General features: G+C 44.7%; 1 long non-coding RNA gene across 1 annotated transcript in view; it reads left to right on the forward strand.

Annotated features, from left to right (window-relative positions):
* Positions 1-12,806: 12,806 nt before the first annotated feature.
* The window catches only part of LOC308292201, a 91,015-nt gene continuing 86,315 nt past the window's right edge, over positions 12,807-17,506 (forward strand). The window contains exon 1 of the long non-coding RNA XR_013962389.1: positions 12,807-13,139. This is a non-coding gene — a long non-coding RNA (uncharacterized lncRNA). The remainder of the gene's footprint in view (positions 13,140-17,506) is intronic.

Raw genomic sequence — 17,506 nt, forward strand, 5'->3', positions numbered from 1 at the left:
GCGGACAGACTGATACAGTGGCGTGAGTTCAGAAAAAGCTATGGTATGGCAACATGACTGGTGTCTTGCATGCGGGCGAAAGCAACAGGCATGATACATTTATTTTAAGAACACATTTTAATTTTTTCCTATGGATTCTTGGGCTGGATTTGTAGTTATTTTACTGTAATTTAACAACATAATAACCAGAACAGAGAGACAAAGAGACATTCATGGACTTTACTTTTATTTTCCCCCCAGGACGGAGGGTATGGCAGCTGCATACCCCTGCCATACCCAATTGACGCCCCTGTTTTGATAGTAACTGCGACCTGACGGTCGCAATAAATCTTCATCCAGCAAATGCGTTCACACTGTCACTCACAGCTGGATGGCACAATAATGTGATGTCACCCTCGTGTCACCGTCTGTCTGTCTGTCTACCTGGGTATGGAATACAGATAAGAAAACAAATGCTCACAGACACACGGTGTCACACAGTGTCACACAGTGTCACACACACACACACACACACACACACACACACACACACACACACACACACACACACACACACACACACACACACACACACACACAGGTCATATTCCAGTCTATTTTGTGTTAAAGAAAAGCCTTCACTAAATATTTCATAGGGGCGCCTGTTCAAACTGTCAGGCAGGGACAGAGGGGTTAGGCACTGTGTGTGTGCGTGTGCATGCGTGTGTGCGTGCGTGCGTGCGTGCGTGCGTGCGTGCGTGCGTGTCAGATGGTTGTGTGAAGGCCACCAAAGTCAATCTAACACATAAGCCACTTATCTGATCTAATCTGCTAATCCATAACGCCCCCCTCCTCCCCACACCCACACCCCCACTCCCACCCAACCTCCCACCCAGTGATGTGAACACACCTCCCACCTTGACGCTGTCCTTCTATTTGACTCTGTAACCGTAGGCTCCAAGCTATACTCGAGTAGGGGTCTTTCTTTTGAAAAGAACGTTTCTTTCTTTTCAGGCCAAGGACCCCTTATCTGAGACAGGGACGTGCTGGCCATTGGGAAAAGCGGGACAACTCCCGAACGGCCGGTCCAGGCCGGCCATTAGGAAAAGATTAAAAATAAAATGTCGGCATTTGTTCCATTTTGGGGGCTGGGCGGCCAACAAAGTAAATCGTCACTGTCGGGCAGAAACCTCGGATCTACAAGTTTCAAATGTATAAATGTTTCGCAAAGCAAAGCCCTGCTTCATCATACAAGGCTGTTGCACAAAAGTAGTGAAAACAGCAGATCTACAAGCAACGGTGCGAGGCGTTGTGTGTTTGTAGATCGTCTGTTTTCACTAGTTTAAATAATTTTTAAAATGATAAATACAAAACAAACGGTTTTGGACATACAAGGTTTCCACCCGACAACGACGAAATATAACTCATGTACAGTAATTGGCCCACTGGCTTGTCACTTTGTCATGATCTTGAAATGGCAAATCTTTGAGTAGCAGCAGCGCTATAGAGAGAGATCTCTCTCTATAGCACGCAATGAGGGCCTCTACAACTCTTTTTCCCGGGCTGAATCAGGGGCCCAGCACGTCCCTCCCCCCACCATTACATATTGAATAGAATTGTGTTGCAAATTAAACTTTTCATAGCTTTGTAGAGTTGTTTGACAGCACTGTCATCAGTGTTGTCTAAATTCACTTTTTCGGGTCTATAACGAAAAGAAGGAAAAGAAAACATTGCATAGATGCACCTGGTACGTATCCTCAGTGATGTAGCCCAAGCTCATCTGGGTTTCGGGTCTCGCGACATCATACCCCTAAATCAGTTGACCCAGCCGGGGTTGGTCAAGTCCCAACTTTACGTCCCAGTAGCTACACACGATCAGTCCTATTAGGGAAAGACAGGGCCATTCACTCCACCGCTCCAGAACTACTCTGCCCGAGACTGGGAGAGGCAATCTGGCACATGGAAGGACCAGGCTCTGTGGGTTAACTCCTGGCCGGGCTTCCTACGTCTCACCAGGTCCAGACGTGCTCTCACCAGGTCCAGGCCCTGTGTGTTGCACCAGACTCCCAGTATCAAACTATTTAATTCAGGAGGAGTGGGTTCCTGACTGGCCCTCCTAAAGGCCTCACCATGGCGTGGGTTTGTTGGGCCTCTTCCTCACCGAAGACACAGGCTGGGGCGCCAACCCATACTGCTCCCAGGTACGGAGTATTTTCAGATATTTCAACCACTTAAAACCAGGGTTCTCCAAACGTCTTTCATGGGGGACCACGTTAGAAAATATTAAAACACCCAAGGGCCCACGGACTACATCTCCTGACATAATGTAGGCCTACTTTAGGGTCGGACCATAACAAAGTCACATACATATGCATCACAATTAAAAGATTGTGTTTAGCTGTCATAATCAATATTTAATATATCAACGGACGGTCATTTGTCAGGTGTCTGCTCTGAACAAAACACAAATAACTCACATTACCGAATGTAACCGGACGTGCAAGGAAAAAGAAAATACAATAAAATAGCCTTTCTTTGACCCTTTCAGCCTGAGACGGCATAGAACAAGGAATCCTGACAAAATGATACAATAAAATGTTCTTGTTTGGTGGTGCTGGCGGGCCGTTTATAATACAATAGAGCAGTGGTTCTCAATGTGGATTCCAGGGACTCTGTGCCAGTCTGTGGGTGGTCTAAATTGACCCATACAAGTCTGTAAAGCCTCGATCAGAGTCGGCTCCGCGGTGGAAGGCTATCCACCGGGTGTAGTCTTTTTGAGTCATGAAATTACAACGTTACGTCATTCCTCGCGGTGAAGAGCTTTCCACCGCGAGTCCCGACACATCTCTCTGTTTTTACTATCAGACAGATCGGCTCTTCACCCCGTTCACTGATTGGTCGATCTAGACCAGTCAGTCACGGTGAATAGGATTCCACCGTGACGGACTATGATGGCCTTCACTTATTTTCTGACTTGAGGTTGAAAGCTTTCCACCTCAAATTTGCGGTGGATAGCTCTTCACCGCAGACTCTGATCGAGGCTTAACTCTGACAGTGTACAAATGGAACCAAATGAAACCTGACGGGTTCATTTGGTTCCCTTTGTACACTGTCAGAGTTAAGGGGAACTTGAAATGTGAAAGTTAGAGAAACACTACAATAGAGCAGGGGTTTTCAAAGTGGTGCCACGAGATAATTTGATAATATTTGGAATTTATTTGGACACTTGCAAAAATATTTAGTATCATTTTAAACTTGAAGTACAAAGTTATTTTCAGTCAGTTCTGACAAAAATGGCAATTATCTCAACATTTTCCTCACAACATAATCACTAAAATATCATCACTGTCGGGCAGAAACCTTGTATTTCCAAGTTTCAAATGTGTACGTCTTTTGGTAAAGCAAAGCCCTGCTTCAACATACAAGACTGTCGCACAAAACTAGTGAAAACAGACGATCTACAAGCACACAACGCCTCGCATCTTGTAGATCTGCTGTTTTCACTAGTTTAGTAAATGTTTTAGATGATAAATACAAAACAAACGGTTTTGGACATACAAGGTTTCCACCCGACAACGATGATATGCTATAAATATAAGGTGCTGGGAGTGAAAATTATAATGTAGGGGTGCCTCGGATTAAAAGAATATTCATGGGGTGACCTGAGACAAAACATTTTGGGAACCCCTGCAATAGAGGACATGCACAGTGATGCGTCTCTTTTCCACAGGGACTCGCACCCCTCATCTGATCTGCATGTGTGTACAGCAGGGGTAGCAACCTTTTTGAAATTAATTGCCATGTTTTTTTTATTTCCTAGATAGTCAGTGTGCCATGTCAACATACATTTTAATGACACCGTCAAATATTTTCACATATTTTGATTGTCAGGACATTGTTATAACAATCATTAGACTCAGAGCCATAACCCACCTATCTCCCCTACTCCCTCCCCAGTCAGGGTTCAGAGTTTTAATGAATGTAGAATTATGTGCAGGATGTAATTATTACATAATCGTCTAATCGTGATTATTTGAGATAATCGTGATTATTTTTCATAATCGTCATAATCGTTTCCATGACAAAAATAGTGGAAATAGCAGATCTACAAGCTCACAACGCGTCGCATCGCGACGCGTTGTGAGCTTGTAGATCGGCTATTTCCACTATCAATGTTCTTTTTTAAGTATAAAGTTGTCAAATATGCCAGTAATTTCTTTGTATATTTAGCTTATGTGTCATATCTACCACGTGTAACTACAAAGCCTAAAAGCCAAACAGAAATGTAATTGTCAACGACAAAAACACAATTAAATCGTTAATCACAATTATTTGAGAGAAAACTAATCGTCATGTAAAATGTCATAATCGTGACAGCCCTAGATGTAATTTGCTGTAAACTTCATTTAATTGACCACTTTTTTTTTTAAGTAAAAAAATCCTCTCTCTCACACACTTTCTGCCAGTGTGCCAGTGATCACCCTCCCCTGTGCCAATGTTGGCACCCGTGCCTAAGGTTGCCTACCCCTGGCCTGGTGTACAGTGTTGTGACATGAGGAGCCAGATACACGTCCAGCTGAAGGCTGTCCTTCATTTCATCCAGTAGTTTGAGACAAGAGGCGTACTTGACTGAGACAAAACACTGAGCAGCATGGAGCGTTGGAGTTTGGAAGCGCTCATTGGAAATCACTCAGCGCTCCCGTGTAATGCCCGGAGGCAGCAGGACATTGTGTTATTGAAAACAAGCGCTTCCAAACTCTGACACTTATATTGCCTAATTGCCTAAAAGATTATCACCTGCACAGAATTCATTGACAGAAATACGCAGCTCATATCATGTCTACGGTGGATTTTTATTAAACAAACACTTTGTAGATAGAAAGAGGATAATTCAAGCTTTCTGTACAACTGCAATGTTGATGAGTTTAACGTTGTTTAGAAAGGACTTTTTCCTTTGGATGTATGGGCTGTCAAGGCCAGAAAGTAGTTTCTTTTTTAGTTTACATGTGCAGCCTGCGTGCACAGCCCGTGTGCGCAGCACATGTAAACTCTGCACATACACACAATTTAGATGTTTTTTTTTTCTTTTTCTTTCCTTCTTTTTTTTTTTTTACCTACATTTACTCACCCATTATAACATTAGCAGCAACATTTGGCACATGTGGCTCATCAGATCACTGGTAGTCAATCTATCAATTTAGAATGATCAATCTGAATATATATAAGAAAAAATAACAAAAAACATGAAAATATAAAGTAAAGAAGAATAATGCAGCCAAAAAGCTCTCTTTATTAGCAAGTATGAAAACATAAATGACCAAACAGCACTATTTTGATTGTCAGGGAAGGTCCCTGATCCAATCAAAGAGGTGAGGGGAACATGCTGTTCCCCCTTGTTGCCCCACAAATGAAGCACTGCATGCACACCATCTCTCCACTGATTTCCCCTTGTGGCATAATAAATATCTACTCTAGCACTTCATAATAAAGGTATCTGTCTATCTACTCTAGCACTTCACAATAAAGGTATATGTCTATCTACTCTAGCACTTCATAATAAAGGTATCTGTCTAGCTACTCTAGCACTTCATAATAAAGGTATTTCTCTATCTACTCTAGCACTTCATAATAAAGGTATTTGTCTATCTACTCTAGCACTTCATAATAAAAGTATCTGTCTATCTACTCTAGCACTTCATAATAAAGGTATATGTCTATCTACTCAAGCACTTCATAATAAAGGTATCTGTCTATCTACTCTAGCACTTCATAATAAAGGTATCTGTCTGTCTACTCTAGCACTTCAAAGGCACTGTAAAAATAAATTACAAAACTGCAGACCTCTCAAAATAAACTAGTGAAACTAAATCTCACACCTACAACTCACCTAAACACAGTGGTTGAAGACATTTTGTACTTGTATAAAGGTAGCACAACTGTAAAAATAAAAGTCTGGTATTCAAAATGTACTTGAGTACCAATTCATTAAGTATGTCTGGTTGGGCAAATGTGAGAAATACTGTGATACATTGTATTGTCATTTATAAGGTGCTCAATAAAACAAATACCGGTATTTAAAAAAAATGAAAGTATGTCTGGTTGTCAGGTGAAGTCATGTATCTGGCTCCTCGTGTCAGAACACTGTACACACAGATCAGATGAGGGGGGTGTGTTGTTGGGTGTATGGTAAAGGGGGAGGGGATGGTATTATGAGGTCATTATATCAGTGTATTTCAGTTGGGCCTTTTGACATACAGCCTGGGTGCCAGCCTGTTCGCTCCGTTCCGCGATTTGTTTTGTCTCTCCGTCTGGAAATGATTCAGTTGACTCGTATTTCAGGAAGCAAGTTGTGACGTAGGCGTTGTCGTTGCTGATTGGATGTTGTTCAAACGAATCAGAGTAGGGTTATCGTAGCAACGTCATCATAAACACACTCAACACACTGGTGTGTTTGACAGACATCACCAAAGACCAATCGGAAGCCACGGATGTGTGAATCCCGCTTCTATGTCCCACCTCCCTTTGGAGATAGGAAGCTTTCCAGACTGTGATGCGGAGAGACAAAACAAATGGCGGAACGGAGCGAACAGGCTGGAACCCAGTCTACTTTTGACTCAGAGGCTGTCAGCTTTTCAGGAAGAAACCAAAAATATACAAGGCAAATGTGCACATTATAACCACACCTGGTGGTCTAATAGAGTAATGTTAACTCCATCGACACATACAAAACAGAAGAAGTACAAAACTATGGCACCACCTCTTTAAGAAATGAAAGTAAAAGTAAGTCAATAATTGTAGTGAGTTGCTGAGTTGTAGTGGGGTAGAAGTAAAATCATTGAAAATTGGAAACACTCGAGTAAAGGAAAAAGAACACGAAAATCCTCAAAAGTGTACTTAATTGAGTAAAGGTACGCATACTTTACAATGTACTTTACAACGCTGCCTAGCCTGCCAGCCTCATTATGCTAGGGCGGGACGGCTCTGGCTGGAGGATAAGTACAGCAGCTTGCGAAGGGCCTGGGTTGGTTTCCACATCTAAAGGGACCAGAGCCCATGGGCCTGTCTGTCTGTCTGTCTGTCTGTCTGTCTGTCTGTCTGACTACTTCAAAACAGTGAGAAACGCCCACGGGCTCAACACCAGAGGGATCTCCACTGATCTCCTTCCCCCCCAGGAGGACAAACATGGGGAGGAATTTAAATTATGCCACCAAAATGTGAAAAATCCCGACTCCTGCCACCAGCCATCACAAAGCGTGACTTTTACTTTTTTTTTCGTCTCAACTGCGATTGTTGAGCGATATGCATATTTAAAATAGCTGATCTACAAGCTCACAAGCTTGTAGATCCCTTTATTTCCCTTTATTTCTTGTTTAATCAAGGCTTAAGTGGTGACATTACAGTCAGTGATTTTGACGGCAAATTTGGCTTTAGTTTTTGTCATCTTTTGAATAACATTTAATTCACATTTTAGTCATCTGAAAAGTTAAATCTTTGGTCTAGTTTCAGTCAACTAAATATCACTTTAGTCTACAATTTTTTGACTGATTTTGTCAACAAACATGTATTTTGGCGGGCCTTGATGGCGGTTTTATACTTGGTTGCATGCTGGAAATAGCTGATCTATGTTAGATCAGCTATTTTCAGAGCACAACATGAAATGACTCGTCTTTTAGTTCTGCCAGATCTCTTCTCCACTCGTCCCTCCCTATAACATTTTAGTCTACGTTTTATTTGTTGACGCAATTGTCAATACATTCAGTCTTAGTCATCATTGCTTATACTTTTCATTTAGTTTTCGTCAGTGAAACATTTTTGTCATCGAACATTTCCCGTCATAGTTTTTAGTCTACGGAATCAACATTGAATTTGGGATATGACTTCAGGCTCAAGCGTGCAGGCTGTTTGTGCACGTTACCGACACCGTCAGGAAATGCAACCTGACGCCTGTGAATGGGAAACGCTAAATGGTGTAACACCGTGAGGTTAAGGTGTGGTTGAAGCGATCGCTCATGCATCCATTATCTCCACAACAACCAGTCCACACCTAAACACACTGGAACTCTACCTCTTAACCTGTTCTGAAGACCTAAACACACTGGAACTCTACCTCTTAACCTGTTCTGAAGACCTAAACACACTAGTCTCGCGTAGCCAGACGACTATTCCACAATCTCCGAACGGCAGCTCCCGAACGGCGAGTATCGGAAGTAGCCACTGCTGCACGGAAGTTGACGGAATTGTAGTCCCATTGGAAACATAACAGAAGCACACTCGCACAGACACATTCGAGCAGCATATTTTTTTTTGTTATGCGTGTATAGTTTAAGAAAACATTTGAAAGCATCATGGAAGTAACACCAACAATGGAAGTAACACCAACAACACCAGAGAAAGACAAAATAACACCCCAAAAAATATTGAAAGGAGACATAACGCTTCCAGTAGGACTTGTTATCGCTACTGCACCAAGGGAGCGGTTGCGTCACATCCGCTCTATCTCGCACTCATCGTATCTATTTCCGTGCCCCAGACTGTATGCCGGGAGCATTTGCAAATCGCGGAGCCTGGCCACGCGAGACTATAAACACACTGGAACTCTACCTCTTAACCTGTTCTGAAGACCTGCGGGGGACACAATTCTGTCTTCTAAATCCTTCTAAGGTTTTTTGAAAAGCCTATGTCTCTGTGATCAGTGCATGGTTCTCAACCTTTTTCATGTCAAGGACCCCCAGAATTATATGTATTTGGCCGCCAACCCCCATCTCAAAATGTGCTGTTCCAGGGACCCCCAGAAGCAAAGATTTGAGTCAGACACAGTCCATATGGGCATTCCCAGATATGGGCTTAATATTGATGGGCATTTAAAAGTGATTCTATTGTATGGGCATTCCCATAAGTGCTTAATATTGATGGGCATAAAATGGATTCTGTTAGTGTGGTTGCCCTAACAGGGCATCAACTGGGAATCAGATGTAGAGGTCAGCTCCATATAAGGAGATCTAGGTGATAATCAAGTCGTCTCCGTGTATGGATATATCCAGCTGGGTTTGATGAGGTCAGTGTCGTGATCTTCATATATGCAGATCCAGGTGATGATAGTCAGCAGTCTTGACAACCAACAATGTGGTATCAGAACAGGTCAGCTATAGACATTAAGGCGTTACGGACAGACTGACTGACCGAGTCACTGACAGACAGGATCTGCCAGTTTTCAGAGTAAACTGCGACCTATGGTTGCAACAATACATAACTATTTAACAATGTTACTGAACAAACACTAATATAGAGCTTTAACTAAGGAAAACATAAAACCTGGCATCTAAACAAGTGCTATCTAAATACAATTCTCATCATTTCTGGTCTCCCTCTCTCTCTCTCTTCTCTCTCTCTCTCTCTCTCTCTCTCTCTCTCTCTCTCTCTCTCTCTCTCTCTCTCAGCGGTCCCCAGGTCAGTGTGTTCCCAATGTTTTGTCAAATCTGTGTAATTTGAATCGTAAGCGGGTGTGCATGCCTGCGTGCTGCGTGTGTGCGTGCCTGAGTATGTGCGTGCGTGCGTGCGTGCGTGCGTGCGTGCGTGCGTGCGTGCGTGCGTGCGTGCGTGCGTGCGTGCGTGGTGGGAGTTATGCTCCACTCCAATGTAATCAGCAAGAAGTGTTAACTCACACAGTATTAGTTATTTCCCTTGATAACACACACACACACACACACACACACACACACACACACACACACACACACACACACACAACACACACACACACACACACACACACACTGGGGGCCTCTAACTCATCAGGACTGTTTGATTTGACTTTATTGTTCTATTCTTAATATCCTATCAGCATGTTCTCTTGTCTTTCCATTTACTTTTGTCTCTGTACTTGTATTATTATGACCTATGCTGCTGTGTCACGCAAACAGAAACACAAACACGCACGCACGCACGCACGCACGCACGCACGCACGCACGCACACACACACACACACACACACACACACACACACAGTTGCAGCCACCGAGTATCCTATGTCCATCCATCCATCCATCTTCAAGCGGTTATGCTGAAACGGGTCGCAGCAGTAGCAGTTCCAACAGAGAGCATTCCAAGGCCAATGCGCCTGTGTACAGCTCTCTCTACGGTAACCGGAAGCGACATGAGCGCGCAGGGACGTGCTGGCCATTGGGAAAAGTAGGACAACTCCCGAACGGCCGGTTCATTTCCGGCCGGCCATTGGGAAAAAAAATTTAAATAAAATGTCGGCCTTCGTTCCATTTTGGGGGCTGGGTGGCCAACAAAGTAAATCGTCACTGTCGGGCAGAATCCTCGTATCTCCAAGTTTCAAATGTGTACATTTTTTTGCAAAGCAAAGCCCTGCTTCATCATATAAGGCCGTCGCACAAAAGTAGTGAAAACAGCAGATCTACAAGCACACAACGCCTCGCGGTGCGAGGCGTGTGCAGGCTGTGCTTGTAGATCGGCTGTTTTCACTAGTTTCATTAATTTTTTAAATGATAAATACAAAACAAACGGTTTTGGACATACAAGGTTTCCACCGGACGACGACAAAATATAACTCATGTAATTGGCCCACTGGCTTGTCAATTGTCATGATCTGAAATGACAAATCTTTGAGTAGCAGCAGTGCTATAGAGAGAGATCTCTCTCTATAGCGCGCAATAAGTAGCCTCGCAACAGCCAGACTCTCCCAGGGGAGAGTCTGGGAGTCCTCCGTAGACAATGCATTACGCAATGACGTAGTTACTATACTTTGACTGACAGGTCCAGTCAGTAGTCATCAGCGCATCAAAACATCGTCGGGAGAACATCAAATACGTCTTTTCCAGACAGAAATTCCAAAGGTGCAAACTGTTGTTCGTTTTTAATTTATGAGATGCCGTTGATTTCAGATAAAACTTCGCTTAATGCAGCTTTTATTTGCGATTTCTGAACTCGCATCGGACATGAGGTCCGCCATGTTTGTTGTCAAAATGCGAGAGCTGTAGCAGCCGCTTGACCAATCAGGAGCGGTGTGAGGCGGGTTCGCTCGAAATGCAGCCTTTTGATTGGAAATTGAGAACCAAATTCTAATAAAGAGACTCGATGGGAGGGACACCAGACCGAGAAAGGAAGCACATTGGTGATGACGTAACTCGGGATGGCTTGCGAGGCTACGCAATAAGGGCCTCTCCAACTCTTTTTCCGGGTTGAATCAGGGACCCAGCACGTCCCTGTGAGCGCGTGCACATGGGCGTGTGCATGCATCCACCCGGGCGACAGCGGACTGCTGGGCGAGCGCTGGCGCTTTGGCATGGGATCAACTTTGACCAAAAGAATGCCCATTGCACAGACCTGGTTGGTTGTTTAAATTGGACAAAATGTGTCCATATTTTCCCAAATATGGAGATGACCGACGTCTGACATCATAGATGTTTGACGTCATAGACCACATATGGATTGGCATTCCCAGATATGGGCTTAATATTGATGACACCAGGGATCTTCCTAATATGGGCATAAAAGGGATTGGGGCGGCATAGCTCAGCGGTAGAGAAACCGTTATTAGAGCACGAAGGGCTCCCAGCTCGAAGAGTCCTTGAGCAAGACTCTGAACCCCTAGTTGCTCCCGGTGAGTATAGGTTGGTGCATTGCATGGTTTCCTCCGCCACCGGTGTATGAATGTTTGTGAATGGGTGAATGTAATGCACAATCTATGTAGAGCGCCTTGGATAAAAGCGCTACATAAATGCACCATTTACCTTTTTTTTATTAGTGTGGTTGCCCTAACAGGGCATCATCTTGGAATGCCCATATGGACTAAATATTGACATTTTCGGGTAGGGTGTAAAATGTATGCTAATTAGTAAGGCCCAGTTAGGGCCCAGTTAGGGCCAGGCCTTAATTTCTTGTCCCGTTGAGAACACTGAGCTGGTCGAGCCATCATTGTGATGTCAGAACATGCAGGTCAGTGCAAGTGAATTCTGTCTTGGTCATTCATTTGCATCATTGTGATGTCAGAAGAGCATGAGGTGTAACAGACAGACGGACAGACAGACTAAGCCATACATAAGACATAAGGCTGGGCGATATTAGGAAAATCTTCGATAACGTTGTTGAATACCTCGATATCGATATTACTCACGATATTAGTAAAAACAATTGCATTATATCATTTTTAAAGTTTTTCTGCTTTAGGTCCATTGCCTGCCTAACCCAGATAGATATCCATGCATGCACACATAAATAAAGAAATTAAATGCCTTATTTCCATTTCCCAACAATGGTTTTATTGAAATGACCACACCTGGTTTTTTGCATGAGCAACCTGCATGCATGCATAGTGTGTCTGTTAATTAATTTGACACATATAGCCTACCTCATTTCAAGCAGTCTTCGTCGATATGTAGGCCTATACCTCGCATGTTGATACCTGTTCGATATTGATACATTTTCAATATATTGCCGAGCCTTAACACACACACACACACACACACACACACACACACACACACACACACACACACACACACACACACACACACACACACACACACACACACTCATACATAGTTACATACATGTTATAATAGTGTCTATGAACTTGAAGAGGGAAGAGGGCGGGGCTAGGGGGCGGGGTCAGTCTCTCTAACTGGCTGTAGGGGACATATATGCAAATGAGGAAGGCGTGGCCCCGGCGAGGCGGCGCGCTCCAGTCTTCCGGTCAGTGGTGGTGGTGTTCACTCCAGTGTGCGTGTTGGAGCGCTGCGCGGAACATCATAACAACACACACACATCTACCGCTCTGTGTGTGTGTGTGAGAGAGAGTATGTGTGTGTGAGTGTGGCGACGCGCGTGCACGTGTCAGTGTGTATGTATGTGCGCGTGGCCGTGCGGTGCTCGTATCGGGATGTGATCAGTAGTCGCGTTGCGGTGGATTTCGGGTCTTCTTTGTGTGATATCTGCTGCTGCCCGCCGGACTCTGGAAGAGACCGTTCACGCGGTGTGAGTGCGTGTGTGACTGAGTGTGTGTGTGTGCGTGCTGTGCGTGTGGTCCTGCCTGGGGATTATCATCAACACATCAGTGGATTATTTTAGTATTCTTTTATGGCGCGGGACTGAGAGGAGAGGAGAGGAGAGGGCTGCCGGTGCCTGGTACCAGGAGGTGAGTCTGTCTCTCTCTGTGTGTGTGTGTGTGTGTGTGTGTGTGTGAGTGTGTGTGAGACAGAGAGAGAGAGAGAGAGAGAGAGAGAGAGAGAGAGAGAGAGAGAGAGAGAGAGAGAGAGAGAGAGAGAGAGAGAGAGAGAGAGAGAGAGAGAGAGAGAGAGAGAGAGAGAGAGAGAGAGCGTGCGTTGGTCCGAGACGTGCTTTGCAGCCTTGTAGTCTCTCTCTCTCTCTCTCTCTCTCTCTCTCTCTCTCTCTCTCTCTCTCTCTGTCTGTCTGTCTGTCTGTCTGTCTGTCTGTCTGTCTGTCTGTCTGTCTGTCTGTCTGTCTCTGTCTGTCTGTCTGTCTATCTCTCTCCCCTTCATCTCTCTCTCTCCCCTTCATCTCTCTCTCTCTCTCTCCCCTTCATATGTCTCTCTCATATTTCTCTGTTTCTCTCTCTATCCCTCGTCTCTTTCTCGCTCAGCCCATCTCTCCATCTCTCTCTCTCTCTCTCTCTCTCTCTCTCTCTCTCTCTCCCCCTCTCTTGTTTTTTCCTCTCCCCTCTCTGGGGTGTGTGTGCGTGCGCATGTGCACATGTGTGTGTGTGTGTGTGTGTGTGTGTGTGTGTGTGTGTGTGTGTGTGTGTGTGTGTGTGTGTGTGTGTGTGTGTGTGTGGTGTGTGTGTTAGGAATGGGATCAGTGTACTCCCAGTAGAGACTAGTGGAGCCAGAGTCTGTCACCTCTCTGACGGACGGACTGTCAATCACTGCAACACACACACACACACACACACACACACACTTGAATGTCTTGAATAAACAGGCTTAACTTGGTTCAGTTAAGTTTGCTTCTGTTTGGTTTCATATTGAGACAGACAGACAGACAGACAGACAGACAGACAGACAGACAGACAGACAGATTTATTCTCCTTTTTCACCACATCGCTCATAGACCGAGAACACATATACACTCACATACATACACTAGATCCAATAAGTGCAGCTCAATATGCGGTCTAGGGCAGGCATAGACATCAAAGGGGGCTTGAGCCCCTGCCCTTTTACCCGTCTGTAAAAAAGTGCCCTCTCCAGACCATGAATGCAGTTTTTATATGGTGAAAGAAATGCAAATGTCCTCTTTCCATGCCATACCTGAAGGCAGCATTCAAGAGAATTTCCTTGTCTAACTCCAAACTCTCCTGAACTTGAACGCAGCATCTTATGTTGAAAGGAATTGCCCTCTCTGTGTAGAAATCCATGCCATTACGCCACATCTCCAGTATTGACTTGATTATGCTTAGTTCAGTGTGGTATCAAGCACCGAAAATAGCCGACCTCCAAGCTCACAACGTGTCGCAGCAGTGACGCGTTGTGAGCTTGGAGGTCTGCTATTTTCGATATTTTCATTAAAAGGCCCCTTTTGAAATTTCAGCCCTTGCCTCTCTTAACATTCTCGGCACGTCTCTGGTCTATAGGTACCCCCAGGGTTCCAAGGCAGTGTTCTCAAATGTTTGAGTGTCAAGGACCACCGTAACTGTGTGCACAAAATGGAACCAAATTTCCATTTGTACACTCTCAGAGTTACAGACCTGTTAAGGGTCCATTTGGTTACATTTGTACACTCTCAGAGTTACAGACCTGTTAAGGGTCCATTTGGTTACATTTGTGCATGGCTACCAGTGACATCATCGATGGGGACTCCAAGCTAATAAAACACACAGGTTCTTGTGTACCTGCTGAAATAGAAGCTATAGTCAAGCTACCGTTGTCTCACATTAATGGTTTTTGGTTATTCATCGGGGCCGGGGGTTGAAATATGAATCAAACGACTCTTCAGTCAATCCTCGGGTAACGACATCAATAAGTGTGTGTCCACTTACAGATTGTAGATTGTCTAGGTTTGGGTTTTTGGGAATACAGTACAATAGTAACTATGCACCCTCCTAAAATATTGATGTTCTCAGTATAGTCATACGAACGTGACGTGTGTGTGCGTTCGTGTGTGCGTGCGTGCGTGTGTGTGTGTGTGTGTGTGCATGTGGTGTATAGCGGTGTAGGGAACATTTATCACAGAACATGACATCTCTCTTTGCCTTTCAGCTCCACTGTGTTTCTAGGTGTTTTTTGATCAGAAGTGTAGCAGTGTCATGTCCAGCACCTTTTTTTGCCTGGGGTATAGAGTACATTAAAGGGGAAGACCACCCATTTTCAATATTGAACTATGTCATTAATATACCTTAGAGGAGTTGTGTGGAAATAGAAAAAAAGTTCCCCCTCTTCTGTGTTGCCTAGAACTGGAGGATTGATTTTGGGGTTTGTATTGTAAAGTACAATGTGTGATGTCATCAAGTTGTAATTTAGAATACAAACCCCAAAATCAATCCTCCAGTTCTAGGCAACACAGAAGGGGGGGAACTTTTTTTCTATTTCCACACAACTCCTCTAAGGTATATTAATGACATAGTTCAATATTGAAAATGGGTGGTCTTCCCCTTTAAGTAGTATGCTGCATTAAGTACGTTTTATTTTATTCATGTTGCTCTTCTCACACAGAGAACACACCGTGTCCTTTACATACAATAGGTACTATTGTATGTACTACTACCTATCTACAAGCTCACAACGCGTCACAACGCGTTGTGAGCTTATAGATCAGCAATTGTTTTGGCAAATGTTCCGCCCCCAGGATAATGGATTTTGATTATCGTGATAATATCGTAAATCGCGATTTCTTTTGACACAATAATCGTGATATGAAATTTTCATATCGTCCCATCCCTATAGCTTGTAAATCTGTATAAATCTTTGAATATCTTTTTTTAAAGCGAACATTTGTAATTCAAATATTTGCTTCTGGGTTGATCCCTGATACATAATATTTCGAGGGGTTGATCCCCCCATTCCGACATCCCCCCATTCCGACACTAACCCTAACTCTAACCTCTATGGAAGTGCCGCCACTCAGACAATTAGAAGTCAATGTCGGAATGGAGAGCGGCCCCCTATTTTGAGATGGGGGTTGGCGGCCAAATACATATAATTCTTCTAGGGGTCCTTGACATGAAAAACCTTTATGGGCACTCAGTCAAAAAAGGTTCTGTACAGCAACACTGCTACATTTTTGATCAAAAAACGCCCCAGAATAAAACCCAGCTACACTGGAGCTGAAAGGCATTGAGAGATGTGTGTCACGCACACATCTCTCACTTAGAAGACATTCATAGAATCGGGTCAAAAGTATTCAAAGACTTGCACAAATTGTCACAATAAAAAAAAGGCAGATCTACAAGCTCGCAGCGCAGCACTCGGTGCCGCGATTCCGATCTTAATGGGCTAAAAGGATCGCATCACCCGTTTCCAACCCTATCTTCGCATAATTGCTCCTCACTAACGCTCATTATAACGTGGCACTGATTTCTGTCCACTGCCTCTGTGTCTCAGAGGAGGACTGTGTCTGTCCACTGCCTCTGTGTCTCAGAGGAGGACTGTGTCTGTCCACTGCCTCTGTGTCTCAGAGGAGGACTGTGTCTGTCCCCTGCCTCTGTGTCTCAGAGGAGGGCTGTGTCTGTCCACTGCCTCTGTGTCTCAGAGGAGGACTGTATGTGTCTGTCCACTGCCTCTGTGTCTCAGAGGAGGACTGTGTCTGTCCCCTGCCTCTGTGTCTCAGAGGAGGACTGTGTCTGTCCACTGCCTCTGTGTCTCAGAGGAGGACTGTGTCTGTCCACTGCCTCTGTGTCTCAGAGGAGGACTGTGTCTGTCCACTGCCTCTGTGTCTCAGAGGAGGACTGTGTCTGTCCCCTGCCTCTGTGTCTCAGAGGAGGGCTGTGTCTGTCCACTGCCTCTGTGTCTCAGAGGAGGACTGTATGTGTCTGTCCACTGCCTCTGTGTCTCAGAGGAGGGCTGTGTCTGTCCACTGCCTCTGTGTCTCAGAGGAGGGCTGTGTCTGTCCCCTGCCTCTGTGTCTCAGAGAAGGGCTGTGTCTGTCCACTGCCTCTGTGTCTCAGAGGAGGACTGTGTCTGTCCACTGCCTCTGTGTCTCAGAGGAGGACTGTGTCTGTCCCCTACCTCTGTGTCTCAGAGGAGGACTGTGGACAGTTCTTGGGGAATCTAAGGTAATAGAAGAAACAACAGGGCTTTCTATTTCGGGGAAAGTTATCATATAGATGATAGAAGCCATTGTTCTCCCGTTTAACACCAGTAAGACTCCCTAATCGGGAGATAAGCGACCATCAGGTCACATGGCCTCATGGTGGCGCTAGAAGAGGGCCATGTGAGAAATGAGGGGTGGGGTCTCCGCGCCGCCGAGGCGGACGAATAGGTACCGGCCCCGGCTCTCCCGGTCGCTCCTAGCCGGAGTTACGGCATTTTATGTGAGCTGCAGTGTAGG

This window comes from Nannobrachium achirus, assembly GCF_963921795.1.
Source record: "Nannobrachium achirus genome assembly, chromosome: 10".
NCBI lineage: Eukaryota > Metazoa > Chordata > Actinopteri > Myctophiformes > Myctophidae > Nannobrachium > Nannobrachium achirus.